The sequence below is a fragment of the Pleurodeles waltl genome, chromosome 3_1 (genome assembly GCF_031143425.1).
Source record: "Pleurodeles waltl isolate 20211129_DDA chromosome 3_1, aPleWal1.hap1.20221129, whole genome shotgun sequence".
Classification (NCBI taxonomy): Eukaryota; Metazoa; Chordata; class Amphibia; order Caudata; family Salamandridae; genus Pleurodeles; species Pleurodeles waltl.
In genome coordinates, this window is record NC_090440.1 from 20,732,006 (window position 1) to 20,754,906 (window position 22,901).

Consider the following 22,901-nt stretch of genomic DNA (forward strand, 5'->3'; position numbering starts at 1 on the left):
CTGGCCTGTTGTAATCTATCTGTGGGCTTTTAACCACGCCCACCACACGCCCACACACAGGGTCTGCATGTGCAGTTTTCTGCCACAGGGACCTGGCATCTTGTCCCTGTGGCACTTGTATCACTTGTTCATGGGCTTGCCTTTCAAAAATCCTTTGTCATCATTGGTAAATGCTTTATGTTTGTCTCTTCTTGGGGAAGTTTTGTTACCGCCTCAGCCATCGACCCTTTTACATGGATAATTGTACTTTTGGCGACACATTTGATTGCGAGCGAACTTCTTTTTCCTTTTCTGTCTCTCCTTCGAGTTCATGCTCATGGCGGCCGTGGCACTTTGAATCGGCTCACTTATGTCAACAGTTTTACTTTTCATTTTAGGTGGCAAGAAAAGTCCATTTATGAATTTACAATGATAATGGATCTAACTTGAGCAAACGCTAGACACATTGCATTGCAAGTGGTTGTTTTTTGTTGCTGATGCTCACTGCACCAGTAAATCAAATAGGTGAAAAAGGCGAGACCTGTTTGCTTGGCCAGTGCTTGCTCTTTGCAGTGTGTGTGGACAGAGATGTTCCCATGGAGCACACAATGCATTTAGAGACGCCCTGAGCAATGCTACTCACCTTCAATGTAACCCCGCCCTCCTTTCGTAGAGAACTCGTGGTGATGAGTTATCAGAAGTCGAGGAATACGCCTCTGGCCAAGAGTGCGCTGTGCGTCAGCAATGAGTCAGGATCATGTGTGAAAGCCTGGATTGTGAGTCCTGAGAAGGAAGCTGGCATGCAATGCAGGGACGGTGGAAATCTGCCAATCACATGGTACGCCTGCCCTAACAGGAACCTTCGGAATCCAAACGTTTAATACAAGGCACGGAGACAAGACTGGAGAGGCTGTGAAGTCCATGCCTTTGAAGGAGATCCCTAGCGACGGTGGCCAAATGTGACCATCCAGGAACAAGGTCCTTCTTCTACTCTATATGAGGAAATGTGGTCCCAGGCCCAGCTCTCCCCGTGCCGCTGCAACGCTTTTCCCTCCTGTCTTCTCCACGCTTTACGCTTGTTTTTATGTGTGCCTTCCCCCCCCCCCCCCCCCCCCCAGGTTTTGTGTACATTCTCATTGCTTTCACCTCGTTTTCACTGTTTTCTACAGGCCCACCGCTCCCGGTGCTGCTGCACCGCTCTGCTCCTGTCTTCCCCTTGCATTTTCAGCCCCTTGAGATCCTCATGGGTGATTTGTCCCATTTTATAAATACCTGATTGACATAAAAAGTGGACTGTTTTTAAATATACACGAAGCAAAAAGCAGACAACAAATTGCAGCTCCCAGGCTCTCCAAAAGGGCCTTGAAGAAAAGAAAGAAAAGGTGTGGAGGTGGGTGGGTAAGGGTTGGTGGAGTCTGCATCTGAAAGACCGCCGCCGGCTCCCGGTCCGGAGGCGAGACCACTTCACGCTCCTCACCCATGCTCCCAAAGCCCTCCAAGACCAAGGACCCGCCTACTTTAACCAGCGCCTGCATTTCCACCACCCCAATAGGAACCTCCACTCCGCACGCCAGGCCCTCGTGCAGATCCCTTGCACACGTCGCTGCTGCGCCCGAGGACGCTCGGTCGTCTTCCTCGTCGCCAAAGCCTGGAACGCCCTCCACCAGTGGTGCACCCCTTCACTCAGTCACTTCAGGAAAAAGCTCAAAACCTGGCTTTTAGAATGAGACGATCCCCAGCGCCTGGATGCTCTTGCAGGTGACAAGTCACGTTTTACAAATACATGATTGATTAATTGATTGAGTCAACGGAGACGGCACTGTAGGGAACAACAAAGTTTCTTGGCAAAAAAAAGAAGAAACAAAAAAAGCAAAGAAAAAAGCACACTAAAGAAAAAAATCAAACAACTTAAGCGGGGAAGGGTGGGAAGAAGACCAACATGGGGCGTGCAGAGGTCATAGGACAGGGCTGGGCAGAAAAGCAACAGACAAGCTGGGGGAGGGAGGATCGACATGGAAGCATGGGTGGGGGAGAACTTCAGAGGTGAAGCAGCGCAACAGACAGAGAGTAAGAACACACATGTAGTCACACATACTGCTGGTGGAACAAGAAAAAGGACGTTTCCTGAATTGAGTAGTGGAAGGATACAAGTCGTCCAATCAAAAGGATGTGGGAGGGACAAACACAGGAAGAGGAAGAAAGCCACTGAGTAAGAATCAAGCAAGTGAGATTGACAAGAAAAGCAACAAATAGAAATCAATGGGCGGGCTCTAATCGCACTAGACATTTTGTACAATTCACAAAATCTGTTTGTAGGCAAGACGTGACGAGTCTCCTCCTATCAGGAAACCGTGCATGGCACGGAACATGACACAGTCCGTCCGGTCGAAGGGGCTTGGGTGGGGTACATAACATTTAGGGTCTGATTCAGATCTGGGCAGATGGAATACTCCGTTACAAATGTGACGTATATCCGATACGGCGTATTATGATCCCATAATATGCTATGGAGATTGGAATATGGCAGACGGGTTGTCCGTCACATTTGTGACAGAGTAATCCCTTCCGTCAGGCTCTAACTCGGACCCTCAGTGTTGCATCAACCGTTCGCCTTCCTCTTTATCATGCTTCTAGAACATGCTATGATTTATTCTCTTAAAACAATTTCAGGAATGTGAATCCCAGCAGGGCCAACTCAACATTTCATCCTTCTAAGCTTGAACAATCAAGTACCATTAATACCATTATTTAATTCCAGTACTAATCACAGTCTGTGGCATGGCTGTGGTAGGAAGAGATTATTAAAAAGTGTACTAGGCCCAATGTCTTAACCGCTTTTGCATTTGTTAACCCTGCGATTTACAAAATCACAGAGTTTGCAAACTAAAAAGTGTTATGTTCGATATACTAGACATACTTTGTGATATTGAAAAGACTTGCCAACTCACAAAACGAGTTCTGCAGTCCATTCCGGATTGCCATAGTAGGTCAGCCTTAGAGACGCAGGTGAGAAGAGCCTGTCTCTCGAAAATATGGTCGAAAAGACAAAAAAAGTGAACTCACCAGGACACAGACGATGCCAACCCAGGAAGGAAGCTCGGGAGCATTGTGGCCTTCCAAAGAGCCCTTCACCCTCCTGGCACAGAGGGAAGTTAATGGAGGTTCTTCAAAGCATCGAAGGGAGCAGGGATGTTATGTAACAGGAAGCTGTGCTCCCACAACCAACTCAGTATCAAAGTGGGAAGATGAAAGCAGAACCTTTCACCCCAGGGAGAGGGGCGAAGCGGGGTGCAGCTTAGACCCCCATCTCTGTGCATCAAGGACCTGTGTTCACTCTGCAGAACCTTTCACCCCAGGACCTTAGACCCCCCTCTCTGCTCAGTGCACCAACGACCTGCCTTTACTCTGCAGAGCCTTTCACTCAAGAAAAGGAGTCGAAAAAGAACTGCATCTTAGACGGCATCTTTTAGGGACCTGGGCACAGACCCTCAGAGTACTTTTGTGCCTTTGTCGCAGACGCCTTGTCTGGATATACCTGTGCTCAGTATTCCACGTGTCTCGTTTATTGAGGTATTGATATGCCGTGCCGCCTACATATTTGAGTTTGCAGGGTCACTCAAGAAAGTAAACCAGAAATGTACTCCTGCAGGTTCTGCGTTTCTCTGTCTCCTGCGGTTATTGCTTTGCAGTGTTCAGGTTTAAACTCGTCACTAATCCCAGCCAAGGAGTCCCTCTCCAGGTTCTTGAGAAAATACTTTTAGCATATCCTTCAGAAGTTCTGCTTTTATATAAACAGCCTAACTTAACCATAACCAGGGCCACTTGATTTAAGCGGAAGGAGAGGGCCAAATTATGTGGCAGGGTTGAGTAATTTATGCGGTAAGACAAGGCAAAGTATGCGGCATAATGTGGCATATTTTGTAATAGTATTACTTCATTATTTGGTCATTTTTAAACTTGGTAACATTGTGTGAGCATTGATTACACATCATTAGTACCCGTTTAATGTCCATAATTTAGCAATAATCAACAGAAAGGTGGCCAGTCCATCTTTGCAAAGGGCCTTCCACTGCACAGCAACGCCCGTCGCGGTACCTTTAGTAACTTTTGAACCGTTTGAGCTAGAAACATTTTTTGGTGTTAAAATCTGCAGAATATGCATCAGATGATATATTATGTGGCAAATTCAGCAAATCTATAACTATGCAAAAATCCCTGCGGTCGCAGTATCTCATGATTCCAGTGGCCCTGACCACAACTACAGAGGCGCTGTTGGCTACAGACACACAAAACCACTGTCTTCTAAAAATGAAAAATAAAAGGCAGAGCAGCCCCCCCGCATTCCTTCCTAATGGCCCCCGAGAGGCCGGCAGGAGTCTCTGCTCACCTGGAGCTAGGGCCGGGGACGTCTGGAGGTTTTACACCAGCAGTAAATACACCAGCAGGCAGGGCCCTGAGCAGTACAGCTACAGTCAGTATGTCTTCAGGAGCACCCTCCAGCCAGGGGGCGTGGAAGGGGCGGGGTGCCGCGCGGAGGGGAGTGGAGACTAAACCTTTTTTTTTAAACCTTTAGGTGCACACCACCACACCGCTCCGCTCACCCCCCTCCTCTGCTTCCTCGCTGCAGGCACAGGCTCCCAGCCTGCCAGCGACCAATCCTGACGCCGCTCACAGCAGTCTGTGCAGGCTCTCTCCAGCCCGGCAACACAGTGCTGGGCTGGAGAGGATCTACTGCGAATGTGTGTTAGGCGGGCCTGAGACGGCCGACCAAACATACATGCGCTCTGAGGAGGGGTGCTATGCACTCCCCCTCACTGCTCGTCACTCCCGTGCCCCCCCCCCCCTTACAAGAAAATGATAATAGACACAGTTTAATATTGTTTTCTTGTAAAGGTTTTGCAGCTGACGCTGCTGGTGAGGGGGGGGCGACGCTCCTCCGCTCTAATGGAGGAGCCGCCCCTCGCATCCTCCCACCAATCGGACAGCAGGAGGGCCAACCAGGGAAGAGCTGCTGCTGAACAGCACCACCTGTGGGAGGCTAGCACCACTGCCGGTGCCAATGCTCGGTGCCCACACATTCCTTGGTGCCACATGAAGGCGCACCAGGGTTGGGCTTTAAAGTGACTTGAAGTACTGGGATTTGACCAGCTGGCCTCCCGGAATCACGCCAAAAGCCCGCCTCCTGATAAACTTAGATTCAACATTTATACCTGTGATACATCTTTATTATAATATCCGGGGAGCTGGGCAGAGGGTGGGTAAGACTAGGAACCGCCCCACCCAGCCTTCAGGGGACAAACACAGCGAGGTTGGTGCCAACGGGAAAGTTTGTGGAGCGGAAGCGTATGTCATCTTTGTTGAAAAAGCATGTCTTTTCTGTGAGACACAAGCAGCTGGGCAGAGTTTTCTGAAGTACCAGTTAGCTACTTTTGTGCATTTTTGAACTCCAAATCTTCCCAATTTGTGAAACTAGCAGAGTTTTTGAAAAAGGCCGCTCCAAGGAGAAAGAAACCACATTGTCACTCAGCAGAGCATGGGTGGCAGCAAGTGGACTGCCAGAACCTGAAAATCCTCCTAGAGGGCGGGACTTCCTGTGGCGGGCAGTAAGCATTCATGGCCCCGAGGAGGATCATAGGGCAAGGGCGGGACTTCCTCTGGCGGTCAGTAACCAAGCATGGCTGCCAAGCAGGATCTCAGGGCAGCCCTGAGCTGTAGTACCAGCTTCTTGACCTTTTGGCTAAGATCAAGTGTAGTATCTGTTCTTATCAGAGTGAAACCACTGTCCAGTGGGAGTAATTTTGATATTTACTGGATCTGCGACTTTGACTTGGAAGCGAAGTACATTTGCAGTGTATATGCAAATGTATGCAAATTAACCGGACAAGGCCCACTCGTCTCTAAGGAGAGAGAGGAAGGACACCAACGTGCTGATGTCAGTTTGCCCATTAGGGGCACAAAATAGAATCCCCAAGGACCGCATGGTCAGCTTAGTAAAATTTGCGCTCCCTACTACCTCTATCTTTCCTGGCGTTTGGGCGGACTAATGCTGGAGGCTTAAAACTCCTCCTAACATCCTTCACAGGCCTGCCAGCACTCAGACCTCTGGAGAGGGGGGGATCCATGCTTAGGTGGTAACACCTATAACCCTCACCTTAGCTCTTGGGAGTGACTGTGCAGTGTTTCTTGCGGTACAGGCAGTCGCTGTCTGTTTTGTCGGTACAGGACAGGTAATCCCCAGAGGCACACCGGAACCCAAGGTGACCCAGAGAGACCGGTAGCTGACGGTAGAACCTATGGCAACTATGGAACCCATAGTTAAGGACATGGAAACTGGTACCCCAGGGCCCATAAATGATGACATCCCCCCAGTGGACACCCCAAAGCCCAACCCCAACCCCAACCCCCCAGGGGCGGGCAGCAAGACGGCAAGTAAGGCGGACTGCCCCATAGCAAGCACCAGAGCAACCCTGAAAACTCCACAGCTGCCAAACCAGGGGAAAAAGGGAAAGGTGAGGAGGGGACCAGACAAGGGACAGCCCTTTAATGGGTATAATCTCACCCGTAGCCACCCCCAAGTCATGCAGTGGGAGGTAAAGGATAAGGCGGGACCCAAGCTAGAAACCTGTTCCTAGATAAGATCATCAAGCCCGCAGGGATCCCAGGGGATGAGGTGCTGAGCTGCCAACCTTCAGCATCCGTCTGGATTTTCCTCCTGAGTTTCATCTCACATACCCTCTACGGGACATACTGGAGTTCTTCCAAGGGAAGAAGGAGAAGAAACCATACAGGTCCTTCAACATGATGGCAGGATGGGAGCCAGCATCTATGGAGAAGAGGATCACCGTGGAGATGACCAACCCCCACATCCCGGAACGGGACATAGCATCGCTCCTCCAGAGATACAGCACTATCGCAAAAGGACCCACCAAGGTCATAGACAGACGTGGCATATGGAACACGCCTTGGCAGGCAATCATCAACCTCCACTAGGGCCCAGCAGGAACAGACGGCCTAAGGCACCCCCCCCCGCAAGCTTCTACTTGGGAGCAGACGAGGGCAGGATCCGCTACCCAGGCCAACCTTTTACCTGCAGGAAGTGTCAAGCTGTAGGATGTAAAGGAATTGACTGCCCTGAGAAATACTGCAGGATCTGCAGACAGACCGGGCATGAGGCGAGCGGATGCACAGGAAAGAAGGCGTGCAACTTCTGCGGAAGAGAAGGACACACCTACTACCAGTGCCCAAAGTCAGACAGACCCAGAACCTACACAGCAGCAGCTGCAGTAACCCCAGCCCCATAGACCACCAGACCAATGCTGGACCCAACTGCCAATGCCAAGGTAAACGCCCTCCTGAAGGCTTCTAGGGAAGAAGCTCTGCAGAAACCAGAGCCAACCAGGAGAAGCAACCTGAAAGGACTGGCCCTGCAGGAACAAAAAACCCCAGGACCTGGCCCAGAAGAGAAAAAACCTGAAACCACAGTGGAACCAACCACAGTGGTGGACCCGACACCCCACCGGAGGCTGCAGCCTCAATGAGACCCACCCACCCCGAGGGAACCACCGAGGAGGGAACGCCAACTGATGCACCACCACCGGAAGCCCAAGGGGAGCCCAAACAGATGCCAGCGACTGGGACTGAGGAGGGAGAGGGCCCCGTGGCTAACGCCAGGACCCCAACCCCAACCCAAGCCCCAGTCAAAGCAAAAGCAAAAGGAAAGAAAAAGAGCAAACACCCCCAGAAGAAGGTGGACAGCAGCAGCAGGTAGGAGGAGATAGAGGAGACCTGGATTCAGGTGAAGTCCCAGAGGCTGCGAGACAAATGAAGGAAGGAGAAAGAGGAAAAGGAGGGAAGAAGACGGGCCCTGACCAAAGGGAAACAAGCACCGCCACAAGAAGAGTCACAGCCCGAACCCCTGCACGATGTGGAGATGGAGGGGGAGAAGGAATTGGACCACAACCTCCAAAGACCAGGAAGAAAGAGGCAATGGCAAAGGAAGGAGGACTTCTACACCACAAAGAAGAAGCACATCATTTCCCAAGCCGAGGAACAAACCTACGGCTACACCACCCATGAGGATGACATAGAAGACACAGGAGGCACCCCGGGCGAACAGAACCTGGCCATACAAACGCCGCTAAAAGAGCTACACCAACAGCTAGCCCTGATAGATGTCACCGAAATCCCAGAGGCAGGAGCCGAAATACAGATTCCAGAAAATGACGAGAGCAAGAGAAAGGAGGATCAGCAGGTGGCTCAGCACCCCCAACAGGCCAGCTCAGGGCCCCCAACCCCAGTAGCGGTTCTCCCTCACCCAGACATTGACGGCTAGCGCTGAGACAATGTCCATATTATTGTTCATCCTAAACGTCAGGAGCATGAAGGTCCAGGTTAGGCGAGTTGGCACGCTGTCCTTCCTGGCCGGCCAGAACCATGATGTCTGCTTTCTGAAGGAATGCGGGATTCCGTACGCCCAATCGTTCAGCCAGCTTGAACAGCAGTGGACGCACGGGCCATCATTTTAGTCCGGAGGAAACAAATGCAAATCATCTGGAGTCACCATTCTGATCAAGGGGAGGCATTTCCGTCACCGAGCAGGTCAACGGCAGAGTGCTAGTTGTGGACGGCTTGTGATCCGGTGAGCCCATTAGGCTCATCAATGTCTATGCCCCCCAGAGAAGAATGAACGGCTCGAGATGTTTAGGGTGCTCAGGATGCAGCTTGTGACCTCTAGGACCATCCTGATGGGTGGTGATTTCAACTGCACAGTAGAGTTGGATGAACGCACTGGGTCAGACTCTGCAGGGATGAACGTGACGTACAGGCTGTTGGTGGAGATGACAGGTGAGGCATTCCTATGGGATGTCATCAGAAGTATGGTGCCGAACACCAGGAATTACTCCTGGAGTAAGCCGGATGGATCCGTGCGTTCACCGATCGACTTCCTCTTCATCTTTCCAACGGTAAAGCCTGGGCGGAGCTCAGAGCAGTCAGTTTCGAGGGGGATCTTACAGGGAAGTTCACTGCTGGCCCTGGAACGTGGAAACTGAACTGCTCGTTGCTTGAAAACGAGGAGTTAGTGGCAAACCTCAGAGTCACGTATGTGGAGTGGAGGGACATGAAGGACCTCTTTCACTCCGCCGGCGAGTGGTAGGAAAGGGTGAAGGACAGATTCTGGAGCTTCTTCCAGGATCCAAGCAGAGCTACTGCACGGGAAAAGAAGAGTGAGGTCAGGCAGCTGCAAAGCAAACTGCAGCGCATGTTCAAACTCGAGCTCAGGGGATGGGACATGGATGACGAACTGGAGGAAACCCGAAAAGGGCTCGCAGAGCACTTCAGGGGGGAATCCTGAATAATCATTTTCCAGACCAGAACAGAGCGAGAAGGACAAGAAGTGCAACTTGTTCTTCTTCATGAAACTTCACTCGGCCCACACCCTGCTGGTAGAACTTCGGGACTTGGAGGGCAACCTCCTGAGTGGGAAAGAGCATGTCACGAGAGTCGTTACCGAATTTTATTGCAAGCTTTACTCACCGAAGTCGTCAGAGAGATCCCAGGTGGATAGTTTCCTAAAGGGCATCTCCAAGACACTGAGGCCCTCATTCTAACTCTGGCGGGCGGCGGTTGCCGCCCGCCAGGCGGGAAGCGCCATTTGGCCGCCATGCGGCCAAAATACCGCTTCCCGCATTCTGACATTCCCGCTGGGCCGGCGGGCGCTAAGCAAGTTAGCGCCCGCCGGCCCAGCGGGAATGAGGGCCGCAACACAGGAGCCGGCTCCGAATGGAGCCGGCGGTGTTGCGGCGGTGCGACGGGTGCAGTTGCACCGTCGCGCTTTTCACTGCCTGCTAAGCAGACAGTGAAAAGCCGCCCTGGGCCCTGTTAGGGGACCCCTGCACTGCCCATGCCAGTGGCATGGGCAGTGCAGGGGCCCCCAGGGGCCCCAGGACACCCGTTCCCGCCAGCCTCTTCCTGGCGGTGAAAACCGCCAGAAACAGGCTGGCGGGAAGGGGGTCAGAATCCCCAAGGCAGCGCTGCTTGCAGCGCTGCCCTGGCGGATTCGCCCAGATGGGGGTAAACCGGCGGGAAACTGCCGGACCCGGTTTTCTGACCAGGGCTTTACCGCCGCGGTCAGAATGGGCTAGGAAGCACCGCCAGCCTGTTGGCGGTGCTTCCGTCATTCGCGGCCCTGGCGGTCTTTGACCGCCAGGGTCGGAATGACCCCCTGAGTCTGGAAGAGAGAGAGGGCCTGAATGTGCCCTTCACTCTGGAAGAGCTGCACTTGGCCGCCACGACCTCCAAGAGAGGCAAGACCCCCGGAAGTAATGGTCTCCCAGTGGAACTTTATGTCAAACTGTGGGACCTGATTGAGCCAGATTTGCTGGACCTCTACAAGGAAATGGTGGGCAAAGGCAGTATGCCGCAATCCCTGCGTGAAGGCATTATAACGCTTTTGTACAAACAGAAGGGAGAGAAGGAGGACCTCAAGAACTGGAGGCCCATTTTTGTCCTAAATGTGGACTACAGAATCCTTGGGGAGGCAATGGCCAACCGCCTAAAGAAAGTAATAGCGAAGATAGTCCACCCTGACCCGACCTGTGGGATACCAGGTCGACAGATCGCGGACAGCCTGGCCCTGGTTCGGGACATGATACGTACGTCAAGAGCCGAAAGGTTCAGATGGCCTTGATTAGTCTAGACCAGGAAAAGGCATTTGACCGTGTCTCCCATGAGTTGATGGACCAGACGCTCAGAGCTCTGGGACTGGGCGACTTCTTATGTGACATGGTGGCCACAATGTATAGAGACACCTCTAGCACAGCGTTGGTCAATGGATAGAAAACCAACATCTTCCCGTCCTGTCAAGTGTTAGGCACGGCTGTCCACACTCACCCCTTCCGTTCATTTGTATTATAGAGCACCTCACCGAACGCATCAGACAGAACAGGGACATTAGAGGAGTGACAATGCCAGAAGGCAAAGGGAAGGGGGAAGTGAAGTGCTCCCTCTACATGGACATCTCAGTATTCTGTGCGGACGGGCGCTCCATAAAAGAACTGGAGAAGACTCGTATCGAGTTTGGAAAGGTGTCAGGAGCAAAGATCAACAGTGCCAAGTCAGAAACCCTACTCCTCGGCCACTGGACCCCCACCAGAGACCCACTGCCATTCCCCATCAAGCAGGAATTCCTGAAGATCCTAGGTGTCTGGTTCGGAGGAGAAGGCATGGCGGAGAAGTCATGGGAAGAAAGACTGGTGAAGACTGGTGAAGACGAAGCAGGAGCTGGGACGGTGGAGCCTCTGGAAGCTGACGATCGAAGGGAAGTCTTTGGTCATGTGGAAGGAGACCATGCCAGTGCTCCAGTATGTCCCACAAGTGTGGCCAGTGCACTCTCGAATGGTCAAGGCCATCACGAGAATGATCTTCTACTTCATCTGGAACTCCAAGGTGGATAGAGTGAAGAGAGAGGTGATGTTCAAGACCCACGACAAGGGAGGCAAAGGAGTGCCGTACATCGCCACCATCCTAAGGGGAACCTTGGTATGCCACTGCATGAGGAACACCATGAGGACAGAAGACGAAAGCCATGTCGGCCTCCTGATGGCCCGCTTCTTCCTGTTGCCAACATGGAGGCGCCTTGGATGGGCAGACTGGGAGAGCGCCGTCCCCTACAACTGGAAAACCCCACGGTTTTACAAGGAAGAGGAAAAGTTCATAAAGGAGTTTGGTCTGGTGGCTCCTGCCCGACCCAGTGGACTCCGAAGATCGTCCAATGCCAGGTCCGTGCGAGGTAAGTCAGCGAACCGATTAGTGCCCTCCCCTCTGCCACAGCGAACCACGTCTGGGAAAACATCGGCTCCAAGCGCCTGACTAACCACCACAAAGACATTGCGTGGATGGCCATCCAGGAAGGCCTGCCAGTGACAACTTTCATGCACGCAAGAGGGCTCAACCGATACAAGCCCTGCCCGAGAGGATGCACTGCAGATGAAACATTCTACCATCTCTTCTCGGAAGGCGCCTACGCCCAAGACCTGCTGAAGGCCCTAAGCACGGAGCTTGGGGCCTGGATACCAACATCATGCATCACCGCAGACTCGGTAATGTATAGTTTGCTCCCCGGTTCCCACGCACTCAGAGACCTCCAGGGCTGCTGGAGGCTCCTGTGCTGCTTTAAAGATATTCTTCTATTTTCCAGAAACCGCCTGGTAGTGGGTGAAGAAGTAGACATCGACCCTGGGCTGCCGGAAGATGATCCAAAGCCTCTTGCGTGACTACGCAGCACTGGACTGGATCAGACGACAACGAAACCTGAAGTGCACCCCCCCCGTGGGGGCCCTGGAGAGACCAATAACATGTTGTCTCTTTTTTCTCTTCACTCCAGGACCCGAAACGAACGGGGACGGGAGGACGCAGAAAAAGACAGGTGTAGCAAATGTGAAATGATGTAATGTATTGTTTTGACTAACGTGACGTTTTTCCTTAACAGGTAAAAGGTCAAAGTGATAGCTTGTACACATGTTGTCAAATTTGTTACCTACGACTTACGATTAAAAAGGTATTTGTGAACGGTGACGATTGTATGCATCTGAACCAGACACGAATTACAGACAAGGGTACGGAAAAAATAAAAAATAAAAACAGCTCGGAGACAATGTTGCCCCTTCAGTAAAACCATTCTTTGCAGTCACATTTCTCACCCTTGCTAGGCAGAACATCCAGGTGGAGGAAAAGGGGGGAAACTTCACCTACCTTCATGAAAGGCCACGTTTCCCAAGCTCGCAGCTGAAGAGATCTAGCAAAGAGCTGGCGCACAAGACAATGTGGTCCAAGTGCTCCTACAACGAGCTTCAAGGCGCTGCTCATAAGTTACTACGCACGAAACAGACCGATTCTAAGAAGGGTGATAAGGCCAGTAGACTTCTAGCATAGAAAGCAAGGCAGGCCAACACTCAAACATCTGCACTCAGGGTACAGGGCATTTCAGGGACTACCTAACTTTATATCAGGCCACCAGGAGGCCTTTTCAACAATGCTGACATCAATTATCATGTATAATCTTTATTACAGGAGAAGTTGTATCCGGAGTACATTACACTATGGGTCCCACAGGTCGCCTGGAGGGAATGGGTGATCCAATCTCATACAGCAAAGTTCGCCAGGCCACTAACTCGTCACTCTCTAATACGTTACCAGGCTCCATTGGCTTTGCAAGTTGTTCCTTAATGCAAACACAGACAAAGTGATTTCTCCCTCTGACTAAAGTCTTTAGTTCTTTGTCCGACAAAGGAGCTACCACCCCGTGCGTCATGTGTCCAACTGATACGGTAGCCATTCTTAAAGAACGAAGTGAACGTTGATTTTCACAACTAGGTTAAGAAAAACCATCTCTGGCCAGTTCTAGTATCCCCTCTTCGAGAGGGGCTAAATTAAGGACCGAGAAGCTGGAGATAACACTAGGTTGGTTGACATGTTGTGGAAACAGTCACTTGTGAAAAGATTCAAGAGATCCTCCTCTTGTTTGACGCAGAGAAGTCGATTGATAAAGTCAATTCGACCTATCTGAATAAAATCCATGACCAGTCAGGACTAAGTCTCAGAATGCTTTCCTTTATCACACCTAATTTTATAAATCCTTTCAACAGATTTAAGGTCCAATCAAGTTTGTCAGACTCAATCTTACTACCCAGAGGTATGAGACAGGGCTGCCCTGACAAACCTTGCTGTAAGCTGGAACACGAGGCAAGAGAAGTACCCGTAGAACATCTACTATGGATGTGTCCCAGAATTCAAACTTCATGGGTGCCTTTGGCTTTCTACTGAAATACTCACATAAGTAGTTAGAACCTGCCGTGTCAAGAGCCACCTGTGCCCCTTCACCTCCCAAAGAGGGAAATCTGGATTTCCTACCTGGTATGACAGAGAGAGGGTACCTAAGGTGGGCTGATGGATTGCCCCACATTGAGCGCCCTTTTTAGCAAAGGTTTTAAAAATCTTAAAAAAGGTCAAGGGACGTTTGCAGGATAAATGACGTGGCTTCACTGGACACAGCAAGATAGAGACGATGGTTAGGAGTAAAGATTTGACAAAAACAGAAGACTTATTCTGTGAAACAAAAAAAATGACACCAACAATTAGTTAGGCTAGTAAAAGTCTAGACAATATGGTCCCCTTTCCAAACTTCCATAAAAAGACACCTTTGCAGCCCCCTGTGGCGAACATGAGGCTCGATGTGCAAAGGATTTTGTAGTCGCAAATGGCAGAATCCACAGAATCTGGCCATTTGTAACAGCAAAAATGCTTTTTGAAACACTAAATTATGATTCAGTAACTTTTTATCAAATCGCAGTTTGGGTTTGCGATCCGAAACAGAATCGCTTTTTGGAAGGGGCATGTTCAGGACGTCCTTTCTAAATAGGGAATCTGAATGGTTTGTACTCATGTTTTGCTACTGTAATGGGGTGGGAAAACATTTGCACTTTACCAAAAAATTCAAATTTTAATTTCATGTTTTTAAAACCACATTTTTTAAATGTAGTGTTATTTCAAATTCGGGATGTTGGATTTCATAAAGGCTTCTAGTTAGGATTATTTTAGAATATGTTACTTTTTTTTAAGTTAACTGCATTTTTAATATTTCTATTTCTTTTTTTAATTATTAATACAAATATATATGTACCAATCGCCCGTCCTAAACTCCCAGAGGTGTCTAGGCCTGACCGATGACAAACTTGGCTGCATCCCGGCAATCCTGAACGGTTTGGGCCAAGGAAGCCCATATGTCTTCTGGGATCCCGGTAGATCCCACCAACCATGTCACAGAATGCATGGGGGTAACGTCCGAGGAGGCAGCTCATGGTGACTGAACAAGGCAAGACTCCCTGACAAAAACATTATTTTCCCAAACGCCTTCATACTCAGTCAGGAGGAAAAGTCACAAAGCCATTAGGAGTCACACAACTGGTGGAAGCCTGCAGCACCAAATTCTCAGGAGCTAGATGCTGAATGACAAAGAAGTCCTGGTTGCCTGGAGCTGGCCTACGGTGACATCTGACTTGGCGACGAGCTCTGGAAGGAGGGGCACAGGTGTGTTGCTGAATTCAGAAGCTGAATGAGCAACAAACGTGCCTTTAAATTGTGTCTTTCTCTTGTCACAGAGGTCAAATGTCAGACTGTCTTCTGACAAGTTCCTGCTATTCTTTTAACATGGAGACTGGTGTTTACTTTTCTTTCTCTGACTGCAAAGTGAGAGGATTTTCTAGTGCGAACTATTTGACAATCTAGCTTATTTGAAAGGAAAGGCTGTAGCTTGTTAATTGTTTTTAACACACGACAAAACTTGAAATGGTGAAATATTTTAAAATATAGTGGCAGGTGGAAAGCACAATCTATCACTTTCTTTTGTAATTCTGGGGTGTGATGGAAAACAATATTTGAATAGGATCAAAACAAATCATGACATTTGGGGATGCACAATTGATACCTCTGTGTGCTGCATAGATTTATAAGTAAAAGTGCGTTTGTGCAAATGTGGGTATTTAAAAATGCAAGGTCGGTAAATGCCAGCGGCTATCGCACCATGCTCTAGAGCAGTGGTTCCCAACCTTTTGACTTCTGTGGACCCCTACTTTATTAATACTGGAACCTGGGTACCCCCACTGAATCAGTATTGGAATCTGGGGACCCCCAATGAGTCATTACTGAAAGATGGGGACCTACATTTTCTAGGCAGTTGCGGACCCCCTGAGGAGGCTTCGCAGATCCCCCAGGGTTCCCCGGACCACAGGTTGGGAACCACAGCTCTAGAGTATGCAAGTGTCCCCTAGCTGGGAGGGGACAGAGACGCACACTGCCCCCGACAGCTGTGCAACAGTGTGCTCCAAAATCCACCACCAGCTTCATGCCACGCCTCCCCACTCCCATGCCGAATGGGTGCGGGTCCTTTGTTACACGTGTCCTTTGCATTAACCCTGAATTTTCACAATTCCTGTCACTTCGGTGACATAACACTGATGGCATCGCCCCCACTCTGAAAACTCTTTGAGAACCACTGCTTGACGCGTGACGCGGGGCCAGAGCGTGGTGTGGTCCAAGTGCCCCACAGCGTGTCAGTGAGGGCCTCATTCAAGGGCAGAAGAGGTTTGGTCAGTGCCTGGCCAGGCGGAAGGACCTCAGTGAGGACATTTGTTTTAACCTCCAGAGTGAGGAGGTCCAGATCAAAAACTTCTGATGACCGCGTGTTACTCAGTTGCTGGTCCGGGGGAGGAGGGGACCAACCCAATACCGGGGGAAGTATCCAGTCTACTGGCACTTTGAGGGTCCATATACCAGGTAAAACTTGTCCCCATGACCCCAGTTAACATCTCCACGTGGCGGACTCTGGTTGACTCTGCTGGTACAGTGTTTGTGTGACTGCATGACAATGGTACCATGTCCGAGTCCAAAGGATTTCGTACTGGTGGCGCCATGTTGGGATCAGGACGCAGCCTCAGCCAAGACGAAGTTGGCTCCGAATTTGACAACACAATAGGACCAGTGCAGATTTTGGTGCCACACCAACACCAGTATGGAACACAAAGCAGTTTCGAGAATGGATCTGCCAGCTATAACCCGAATGGAGGTCCCTGCCAATCCTTGAGACCCAAAGTCAAGTAAGAAGGAGCTAGAAGTGTGCCCAAGATGTGCAGCGTGGCCTCCATGAAGGCCTCGATCTGTTGCAGTGCTGTCGACGAACCAGGAAGGACAGCATGCATCGGACCAGCTTTGGAATTGGGTGGAATGGGAGTGAGAACGAGTGCCACAGCGATGTCCTTGTATCTTCTCTGGTGATCCAGAGTGGTGGGAAGAGGCCAGAACCTGCTTGGACTTCTAACTTGTTTTCTTGGACTCACCCAAAGACCTCGACCATGATGAAGCCCTGCTGCGGGAACGGCTTTGAGAGTGCGTCTGTGCTCTCGACTTCGACCAGGAGCGGGGACTGTTTGGATTTTTGTAGGACTTTGGCACGTAGAGCTTTGCTTCACGTCCTTAGGTTCATTTCGGGACAGTCCTCGCAGGCCTTGGAGTCGTGAGTGAACCCAAACACCAGAAGAACATCTCGTTGGGCTCTGTCTTACCTATCTGCTTGTGACGGTCCCTACAAAGTTTAAACCCTATAGTTTTACAAGATGACGTTCCCTTGCGCACTGTAAGTATGGAGAAGAAAAAAAATCAAGAAAAAAAATCTCTTCAAGAGATGAAAAAGAGAGGAGCCCGGGTCTGCGTCTGAAGGTGCGGAGAGAAAGGAACTGATATCAGCGCAAGAAAAGCAAAGAGGCAAATCTTTGAGGACACGTTCTGTCACTTTCCGCTGTTTAACTTGTGGTGGTCGCTTAGCAGCCTATGTATCACATATAGATAATCCGTAATGCAACCCTTGTTCGATTTGTCGCACCAATAAAGTACACTGGATAGCGTGGTACACACAAGAACAGCTTAAAGATTTGGGGACCCCCAGGCCAAAGGTATGTTGGGGACCATGTTCTGAACAGCTTTGAATTTATGATCCAGTTTTAGCTCTTTCTTGCCCTCTCTGCCCAGGTCCCTGACAGCACCGACACTGGTCCAAATTCATAATGAGTGTACATCAAATATTCAGGGATAGTGACCTGTGTTTTGAATATTGTAACCCAGCAGCAGTTTACTAACATTACTGCAAATAATCTCTGTGACGTGAACTTTTTTGTGGATGTTGCATGAACCCACATTAAAAATAAATTAAACGAAAACGATATTTAAAACAACCTGCTTAAGAATTATTCAAGGCCATCAAGGCGGGACTCTGCAGAGCAGAGCTGGCACCATCAGGGGCCCCTGAGAGGCTGGGGCCCCGGGTCAGAGCCCATTTTTCCGGCGCCTTACAACGTCAAAGCATGTCTGTCTGTCTGTCACCAGAAGAGATCTCACGAGAGACAGTCTGGACAGGCAACGGGCAAACGTGAGGTGTTATGTGCGGGTCCCACGGGCATGTCTCTGGTGGGCCCTGCCACCCAGGGAGGTCTGTTGTGAGATGAGTGCCCGTCCCCTCTCCCCACATCTCTCATGTGTCTCTGGTGGGCCCTGCCACCCAGGGAGGTCTGTTGTGAGGTGAGTGCCCGTCCCCTCTCCCCACATCTCTCATGTGTCTCTGGTGGGCCCTGCCACCCAGGGAGGTCTGTTGTGAGGTGAGTGCCCGTCCCCTCTCCACACATCTCTCATGTGTCTCTGGTGGGCCCTGCCATCCAGGGAGGTCTGTTGTGAGGTGAGTGCCCGTCCCCTCTCCCCACATCTCTCATGTGTCTCTGGTGGGCCCTGCCACCCAGGGAGGTCTGTTGTGAGGTGAGTGCCCGTCCCCTCTCCCCACATCTCTCATGTGTCTCTGGTGGGCCCTGCCACCCAGGGAGGTCTGTTGTGAGGTGAGTGCCCGTCCCCTCTCCCCACATCTCTCATGTGTCTCTGGTGGGCCCTGCCACCCAGGGAGGTCTGTTGTGAGGTGAGTGCCCGTCCCCACTCCCCACCTCTCTCATGTGTCTCTGGTGGGCCCTGCCACCCAGGGAGGTCTGTTGTGAGGTGAGTGCCCGTCCCCTCTCCCCACATCTCTCATGTGTCTCTGGTGGGCCCTGCCACCCAGGGAGGTCTGTTGTGAGGTGAGTGCCCGTCCCCTCTACCCACATCTCTCATGTGTCTCTGGTGGGCCCTGCCACCCAGGGAGGTCAGTTGTGAGGTGAGTGCCCGTCCCCTCGCCCCACATCTCTCATGTGTCTCTGGTGGGCCCTGCCACCCAGGGAGGTCTGTTGTGAGGTGAGTGCCCGTCCCCTCGCCCCACATCTCTCATGTGTCTCTGGTGGGCCCTGCCATCCAGGGAGGTCTGTTGTGAGGTGAGTGCCCGTCCCCACTCCCCACCTCTCTCATGTGTCTCTGGTGGGCCCTGCCACCCAGGGAGGTCTGTTGTGAGGTGAGTGCCCGTCCCCACTCCCCACCTCTCTCATGTGTCTCTGGTGGGCCCTGCCATCCAGGGAGGTCTGTTGTGAGGTGAGTGCCCGTCCCCTCTCCCCACATCTCTCATGTGTCTCTGGTGGGCCCTGCCACCCAGGGAGGTCTGTTGTGAGGTGAGTGCCCGTCCCCTCGCCCCACATCTCTCATGTGTCTCTGGTGGGCCCTGCCACCCAGGGAGGTCTGTTGTGAGGTGAGTGCCCGTCCCCTCGCCCCACATCTCTCATGTGTCTCTGGTGGGCCCTGCCATCCAGGGAGGTCTGTTGTGAGGTGAGTGCCCGTCCCCACTCCCCACCTCTCTCATGTGTCTCTGGTGGGCCCTGCCACCCAGGGAGGTCTGTTGTGAGGTGAGTGCCCGTCCCCACTCCCCACCTCTCTCATGTGTCTCTGGTGGGCCCTGCCATCCAGGGAGGTCTGTTGTGAGGTGAGTGCCCGTCCCCACTCCCCACCTCTCTCATGTGTCTCTGGTGGGCCCTGCCACCCAGGGAGGTCTGTTGTGAGGTGAGTGCCCGTCCCCTCTCCCCACATCTCTCATGTGTCTCTGGTGGGCCCTGCCACCCAGGGAGGTCTGTTGTGAGGTGAGTGCCCGTCCCCACTCCCCACATCTCTCATGTGTCTCTGGTGGGCCCTGCCACCCAGGGAGGTCTGTTGTGAGGTGAGTGCCCGTCCCCTCGCCCCACATCTCTCATGTGTCTCTGGTGGGCCCTGCCATCCAGGGAGGTCTGTTGTGAGGTGAGTGCCCGTCCCCACTCCCCACCTCTCTCATGTGTCTCTGGTGGGCCCTGCCACCCAGGGAGGTCTGTTGTGAGGTGAGTGCCCGTCCCCACTCCCCACCTCTCTCATGTGTCTCTGGTGGGCCCTGCCATCCAGGGAGGTCTGTTGTGAGGTGAGTGCCCGTCCCCACTCCCCACATCTCTCATGTGTCTCTGGTGGGCCCTGCCACCCAGGGAGGTCTGTTGTGAGATGAGTGCCCGTCCCCTCGCCCCACATCTCTCATGTGTCTCTGGTGGGCCCTGCCACCCAGGGAGGTTTGTTGTGAGATGAGTGCCCGTCCCCTCGCCCCACATCTCTCATGTGTCCCCTCGCCCCACATCTCTCATGTGTCTCTGGTGGGCCCTGCCACCCAGGAAGGTCTGTTGTGAGATGAGTGCCCGTCCCCACTCCCCACCTCTCTCATGTGTCTCTGGTGGGCCCTGCCACCCAGGAAGGTCTGTTGTGAGATGAGTGCCCGTCCCCTCTCCCCACATCTCTCATGTGTCTCTGGTGGGCCCTGCCACCCAGGGAGGTCTGTTGTGAGGTGAGTGCCCGTCCCCTCTCCCCACATCTCTCATGTGTCTCTGGTGGCCCTGCCACCCAGGGAGGTCTGTTGTGAGGTGAGTGCCCGTCCCCTCTCCCCACATCTCTCATGTGTCTCTGGTGGGCCCTGCAACCCAGGGAGGTCTGTTGTGAGGTGAGTGCCCGTCCCCTCGCCCCACATCTCTCATGTGTCTCTGGTGGGCCCTGCCACCCAGGGAGGTCTGTTGTGAGATGAGTGCCCGTCCCCACTCCCCACCTCTCTCATGTGTCTCTGGTGGGCCCTGCCACCCAGGAAGGTCTGTTGTGAGATGAGTGCCCGTCCCCTCTCCCCACATCTCTCATGTGTCTCTGGTGGGCCCTGCCATCCAGGGAGGTCTGTTGTGAGATGAGTGCCCGTCCCCTCTCCCCACATCTCTCATGTGTCTCTGGTGGGCCCTGCCACCCAGGGAGGTCTGTTGTGAGGTGAGTGCCCGTCCCCTCGCCCCACATCTCTCATGTGTCTCTGGTGGGCCCTGCCACCCAGGGAGGTCTGTTGTGAGGTGAGTGCCCGTCCCCTCGCCCCACATCTCTCATGTGTCTCTGGTGGGCCCTGCCACCCAGGGAGGTCTGTTGTGAGGTGAGTGCCCGTCCCCACTCCCCACCTCTCTCATGTGTCTCTGGTGGGCCCTGCCACCCAGGGAGGTCTGTTGTGAGGTGAGTGCCCGTCCCCTCTCCCCACATCTCTCATGTGTCTCTGGTGGGCCCTGCCACCCAGGGAGGTCTGTTGTGAGGTGAGTGCCCGTCCCCTCGCCCCACCTCTCTCATGTGTCTCTGGTGGGCCCTGCCACCCAGGGAGGTCTGTTGTGAGGTGAGTGCCCGTCCCCACTCCCCACCTCTCTCATGTGTCTCTGGTGGGCCCTGCCACCCAGGGAGGTCTGTTGTGAGGTGAGTGCCCGTCCCCACTCCCCACCTCTCTCATGTGTCTCTGGTGGGCCCTGCCACCCAGGGAGGTCTGTTGTGAGGTGAGTGCCCGTCCCCTCGCCCCACATCTCTCATGTGTCTCTGGTGGGCCCTGCCACCCAGGAAGGTCTGTTGTGAGATGAGTGCCCGTCCCCACTCCCCACCTCTCTCATGTGTCTCTGGTGGGCCCTGCCACCCAGGAAGGTCTGTTGTGAGATGAGTGCCCGTCCCCTCTCCCCACATCTCTCATGTGTCTCTGGTGGGCCCTGCCACCCAGGGAGGTCTGTTGTGAGGTGAGTGCCCGTCCCCTCGCCCCACATCTCTCATGTGTCTCTGGTGGGCCCTGCCACCCAGGGAGGTCTGTTGTGAGGTGAGTGCCCGTCCCCACTCCCCACCTCTCTCATGTGTCTCTGGTGGGCCCTGCCACCCAGGGAGGTCTGTTGTGAGGTGAGTGCCCGTCCCCACTCCCCACATCTCTCATGTGTCTCTGGTGGGCCCTGCCACCCAGGGAGGTCTGTTGTGAGGTGAGTGCCCGTCCCCACTCCCCACCTCTCTCATGTGTCTCTGGTGGGCCCTGCCACCCAGGGAGGTCTGTTGTGAGGTGAGTGCCCGTCCCCACTCCCCACATCTCTCATGTGTCTCTGGTGGGCCCTGCCACCCAGGGAGGTCTGTTGTGAGATGAGTGCCCGTCCCCTCTCCCCACATCTCTCATGTGTCTCTGGTGGGCCCTGCCACCCAGGGAGGTCTGTTGTGAGGTGAGTGCCCGTCCCCTCGCCCCACATCTCTCATGTGTCTCTGGTGGGCCCTGCCACCCAGGGAGGTCTGTTGTGAGGTGAGTGCCCGTCCCCTCGCCCCACATCTCTCATGTGTCTCTGGTGGGCCCTGCCACCCAGGGAGGTCTGTTGTGAGGTGAGTGCCCGTCCCCTCGCCCCACATCTCTCATGTGTCTCTGGTGGGCCCTGCCATCCAGGGAGGTCTGTTGTGAGGTGAGTGCCCGTCCCTACTCCCCACCTCTCTCATGTGTCTCTGGTGGGCCCTGCCACCCAGGGAGGTCTGTTGTGAGGTGAGTGCCCGTCCCCAATCCCCACCTCTCTCATGTGTCTCTGGTGGGCCCTGCCATCCAGGGAGGTCTGTTGTGAGGTGAGTGCCCGTCCCCACTCCCCACATCTCTCATGTGTCTCTGGTGGGCCCTGCCACCCAGGGAGGTCTGTTGTGAGATGAGTGCCCGTCCCCTCGCCCCACATCTCTCATGTGTCTCTGGTGGGCCCTGCCACCCAGGGAGGTCTGTTGTGAGATGAGTGCCCGTCCCCTCGCCCCACATCTCTCATGTGTCCCCTCGCCCCACATCTCTCATGTGTCTCTGGTGGGCCCTGCCACCCAGGAAGGTCTGTTGTGAGATGAGTGCCCGTCCCCACTCCCCACATCTCTCATGTGTCTCTGGTGGGCCCTGCCACCCAGGAAGGTCTGTTGTGAGATGAGTGCCCGTCCCCTCTCCCCACATCTCTCATGTGTCTCTGGTGGGCCCTGCCACCCAGGGAGGTCTGTTGTGAGATGAGTGCCCGTCCCCTCTCCCCACATCTCTCATGTGTCTCTGGTGGGCCCTGCCACCCAGGGAGGTCTGTTGTGAGATGAGTGCCCGTCCCCTCTCCCCACATCTCTCATGTGTCTCTGGTGGGCCC

The 22,901-nt window shown here is 53.1% G+C and overlaps 1 protein-coding gene and 1 pseudogene across 15 annotated transcripts in view; one reads left to right on the forward strand and one right to left on the reverse strand.

The window, feature by feature from the left end:
• Positions 1 to 22,901, reverse strand: part of DGKZ (diacylglycerol kinase zeta) — a 731,702-nt gene that overhangs the window by 43,992 nt on the left and 664,809 nt on the right. The window lies entirely within an intron of this gene.
• Positions 5,697 to 5,856, forward strand: LOC138285981 (U2 spliceosomal RNA; annotated as a pseudogene).